Consider the following 5,591-nt stretch of genomic DNA (forward strand, 5'->3'; position numbering starts at 1 on the left):
CCCCTCAAAGAGCCCTGAGGAGCCCTCACACCACAACTAAACACCCTCGGAGGCAGACCGACAGAAAGAGAGCAAAAGGTAAAATGTGCTCGGATGCATGATTTTATGGGCCCCGCTTTAATGTCTTCCTGCGATTCTGCAAAAGGTATCTCACTCTCTGGGTTTATTGACCGGGTCCTCTCTGCCTCGGCTGCAATGACCATCAGATCAGCCATCCTTTGCTTCACAGTTTATGAACTTCAAAGCCGCGCGGCCAGAAGTGAGCAGATGATGGACTGCGGGGACGTTAAAGAGAGATAGCAAAGGAGCCAAGGCTCTGCTGCTAGCTGTTTAATTTCAAATGTTGGGAGGGGGGGGTGACGAGGCATCCTGTGAGTGGAAAGTATGGGTGGGCTGATAGGTAGTAAATAAATCACAGCAACAGCACACTGACGCACAAGGCTGCTTTGTAAGTAGGAAGTAGGAGTTTCTGATCAATATGTACATTTACAGGGAAGCCAGCCAGTCCAGGAGGGCCTTGGCTGGGGAGTTTTAAGGATGTCAGGTATTTGTGAGTAAGCAGCTGATGTAGCTGAAGAGGCGAGTGGTGTTTTTTCCAGCAGTCACAAAGAAGAAAAATCACTTCCTTTTTGATCAGAGAATGAGATGAAATGTCAGGAGAAGATATTTCCATGCTAGAATCATGCTTTGTATGCGGAATAGATTGGGTCACATGCTCGCGGGGCTTTTTTTGGCCGAGACTTGGATGAGAAGATGGATACCGCCCCCAAGTCGGTACGGCAAATGGAGACAGGAGAAGCTTAGCTTAGCTTAGCTTAGCATAAAGACTGGAAACGAAGGGAAACAGCTGGTCCGGCTGCATGCAAAACTAACAATCTTCCAGCACCTCTGAAGATCATTAATTAACTTGTTTAGTCTGTGGAATAAACACAAGATATAATAAGTTTATTATTGAAATGCTGTTAGGCTGATTTGCTACCTTTGGACAGAGCCAGACTTGCTGTTTCCCCATAAACAATTCCTTCGAAACTGCATTATGAATTGGAAAGTCTTCCTCCGTTTATCTTTGTTAGGCCCGGTGCAGGCATACAGTATAATGGCTGTTGGACTGCAGTAATGATTTCCATTAGTTTCCATCTTAATGTATTTTTTTTTTTTTCCAAAGATGAAATTCTGTGTTTGCGTACAAGCAGCAACAAGCGCAAAAACAAACTTTTAAACCTGTCCAATTTCTTACAATTAGAGGAAAGTGCTCTCATAAAACATGATCCATGGGAGATATTGAAAATCCCATTGCCTCCAAACCTCTTAATAAAACAGGGCAGCTCAGGGGAGGAAGACTGAAGGGGGCTTTATAGATAGAACTGATTTACCCCTCCAACTTTCACAGTTAGGACACCAAAGACCTGCGTGTGTAATTTTCCTCCTTTATTCTAGTCTGAATGAATTTACTTTGTCGCTAGACCTTGATTGCTAATTTCAGTCAGACAATTGGAGTTGGGGCCTGTTGCACACATCTGTATGATGCCTGCAACCGTTTGTGTCTGCGTGATGAATTTAATGAGTCGAGTCTTTGAAGAGAAAGATGACCTTCTACAATAACAATGCCAGATCAAAAAAAATAAAAATAAAAAAGACTCTGCAATAAATAAAATAACAGCAAATGGCGTCCCTGAGGTCCAGTGGCTGATAATAGGTTTGATGTGATGCTCTCAGATTTCAGCTGGGGCTGATTTAAGGTGATATTTTCCCCATATCTACCGTATGCATGCCCACACACACACACACACACACTCACAGATACGCCTGATGACACATGCACACATGCACAACAGAGGCACTCACTGACACAAACAAGCACCCAAGCGCACAGGGAAAAAAAAAATAAAAAACGTTGTCAGCATTCACTCCCTGCTCTGAAAAAGCAGAAAAATCTACATGAAATGAAGTGATGCAAAGGAGCAAAGGGGTCCTCTCATTTCCTCTTCACAATGCTCGCGTTCGCAGCGCTCATCAACATTAACATCTAATCTGCATATTGCACTTTGATACACTGAGTGACTGCGCGCGCTATTATGTTTACCATTAGAAAATGATTAGTATTTAATGGCTGTTTTACATTTAACAGTATTTGTCACCGAATGCTTCACCTCCAGCTGTGCACAGCGAGCCCTGCAGCACCAGAAATATGGCCGGGTCAGGTCTGCACTCATATCATTAACTGGGAATAACAGCTGACCAGCCTGGTAGCCTCTGAACAACAAATCGCAGCTTGTCAGGCTCTGGATGTCTGCACATGTTTAAGACGTGTTCATGATACTGGAGCTAGAGCAGTTCTCTGTATATACACATACACATGTACTCTGTACATAAGAACTAGGATGCTGGCTTTTTGTTTACCTTCTCCAAATCCAAAAAATGCGGGAACAAAAGCGCAAGGAATCGAACAAATAATGTGTTTATCTGCACCAAAGGGAGCAGCAAACCATCAGAAGTAACCAAGCTTCATTTCCAAGGCTGGAGGCATTTCATGCATCATTTTATTGGTTTACAATAATTTGGATATGCTCCTCATCAATGTTTTATTCTTTATAAAACATTAATGAGGAGCGTATCCACTGTGTAGGATTTCTGAACTGTCTTTATTTTGCGGATCATCAGCCAATCAGGATGCTGTGTATTTATCTAGAACATGTAGTATGCAGCCATTTGTTGGTTTTTTTACTTTTTAATTTTAAAGTCATTTTCAACCAACAGCCACGTGATATTCATTAATATCTATCTCTTGAAATGTCCTTGTTGCTAGAGAATCTAGTCGAGCACAGAGACCAACTAAACGGTCGTCTGAACTGTGCAGAACAATGAACCGAGTCCTGGATCTGCAGGTTTAATCCACCCACGCAGCTCCATGTTCCTACACTTCCTGAGGACAACAGCCCACAACAACATCACAGACCCGTTGTTCATCCGCTGCGTGACCCACTCTCTTCCGCGGCCCATCACACTTAGCTTAACGCTCCGAGAATTGTTTTCCTCTCCACAGCTTTTAGTCCGCCCACTCCGTCCACTCATGAGTTACTTTCGATTTGCTCATCTCACATCTGGCCACGCAATATCGGACTTCAAATCGGGTTGTTCGGCCAAAATGGCCGCTCGGAGGAGCACGGGTACGCATCGATTGAGACGGGCGCAGCCCCTCCGATCGCAAGGCCGGGGCGAGCTGGAAGCACCGATGCAATGATTCACGGTTAAGGCAGAGGAGCTCTACCACGGGAAGCTTTTTGCACTGAAACATTTATGATCCTTTTGATTTTATGCACTCTTACAGGCTGTCATTGATATTAATGAAACTTGTTAATTTACAAGTTATGTACATTAATCCCCCCCCGTGCTTAATTTGCTTGGCGATGTTCTCCTGTTGTCTACTTTGTAGTTCCCATGCAGTAATTATCCTATCAGGTGGCTGCTAATAAGATCTGGATTATATATTGCACTTTGGGGGATGAGCTGACGTTGGTGTTAAAGTAAATGAGATTTAGTGCCAAAGTCGAGGCGGAGGAGATATTTCCAAGTCGACCTGAATGAAACGGCTTCTACCACATCACAGATGAAACCATCACTGCTGCGCCACCCGAACAGGAACTGTGCTGTGCTGTGGGGTGGCAGGAATAAGCCACACGGAGCGAGTCACTCGAGTCACAGACCTGATCTCTTTGCTTTGGGCAGAGTCACTCTCCCTTCTGCGTCTGATTCCCCCCACGGGGAGCAATCACTCTGCACTACTTTCAATACCTTTCCACACAGGCCTTTTCCTCTGCCCATCAACGTCACACGCTACATTTCTCTCGGTTTTGCTCAGTTCTGATTTGACAGCAATTCTCTGCCTTCATGTGCGCTCAGAATCAGAGAGTCATCCACTGACCACATGCGCTCACCATGCAAAATAATGATTTCCCGTTTCAGCTCGACTTTACAGCCCAAGTAAAGTCTCCAGCCACGCCGAGAACGTGCAACTTGGTGTTGAATATTCATTTGTTGCTTCCTTCTAGGCAGATTTGGATTTCTGGCGTTGAAATGGAGGATTTTTTGGCCAGCTCGGGGGAATTGAAACATCTTTAAGCTCATTGTTTTTTTTTGCTTTTACAGTCAACTTTACTGTTTCGGTTCAGTCTCGCTCTCATCAAACCCCAAACCCTAATTTTCAGAAGCAACAGGCAGCTCTGATATAACCCTCTGTGTGTTCGCAGCAAACAGCAGACAAGGTTAGCTCGCTAACTTAGTTCTCTAGCAAGCTTAGTCTACTGCCCCCAAGTGGCCAAAAACATCAACTAATACTGCTTCAAAAGGTGTTATTAGCGGTATTAGCTCATTACTTTACAATTATATGAAAACTTCATTAGGGACTCACATTGTAACAGGTGGAGAGAATAAAAGATGTTTTACTTCCTGAAAGTAAGTCAGTGAAGTAAGTGAAGAATATTTCTACTAAACTTTTTTTTTTTTTTTTAAAGTGCGTAAAATATTAGCATAAAATACATATTAAAATGACTGGGACTGGGCAAACATGGAGAATTCAAATAGTCTGTAGACATAAGGTTTTAATTTAATTCTTTAGCTGTGCTGTCTAACTTAGCCGTCCTGATACTCAAAGGGAGTTTATTTCACAGCGTTGGAGCTAAACAGTCCAAGCACGATCCTCATTTGTCTTAAGTCTGGACCGTGAAACATTTAACAACCTTTGGTCGTCCAACCTGAGGAGTCCTGCCGCAGAACAGAACACGGATCAGAAAAGATCTGAAATATATAACAGAACAAAAGCATGAGGGGCTAATCAAAGGGCTCAGCTAAATTAAACTGAAGAGCAGAAGGAATAGGGAGCCTTTTCGTCATTTACACCAGCTCGTGGCTGCTCCTTGTGCTCTTAGCTGCTCCGTGTGCTCTCATTCTTGCATCATCAAGGGTCCAAATCCAGCGTTGTCTTTGTTGGTTTTCACATCCTCTCTGTCTCTCTCATCTTTCCTGGCGCTCTCTCCTGTGTGTTCTTCAGCAAAGCAGAAATACTTAAAAACAATGACGACGTGGCCTCGCTGAGCCCAAGGAGGACTGACATCAGAGTGTTTTAGGTACCTGACAGCTCCCTAATGATTTCCTTTGGCTTTCCCATCCTCTACAGTCTGCTAGCGAGTAATTATGGCCCGATTCAGCACGGATCAGTCTTTCAGTGGGAACACAATGGTCTTGTCTGCGTGTGAGTGTAGGTGTGTTTCAAAATCGCACTTTAGATTAATCTCAGCGGTGTGCATTAAATGGCAAGTCGAACAGGGGCGAAAACACACAGTAACCAAAGAAAAACAGCAAGACGAGCCAAAAAAAAGGACTACACTGACTGTATTGTTTGAATTTCAGCTGGGGAAAGATCAGAGAATACCTAAAGAGTCTCGTCAGTGTGGTACTGTCAGTTGTAGCCCACCAAAAAGCTCCTCTCAGCCGTTTCCTAGACCTAAATTTACTTCCTTTTCTTTGCTCAGCATTTCTCCCCATCACATGATCTCCGCCTCAGTCGTTCGCTGACACATCAACACATGAAACGC

The sequence above is a fragment of the Pempheris klunzingeri genome, chromosome 24, assembly GCF_042242105.1.
Source record: "Pempheris klunzingeri isolate RE-2024b chromosome 24, fPemKlu1.hap1, whole genome shotgun sequence".
NCBI classification, from domain to species: Eukaryota; Metazoa; Chordata; class Actinopteri; order Acropomatiformes; family Pempheridae; genus Pempheris; species Pempheris klunzingeri.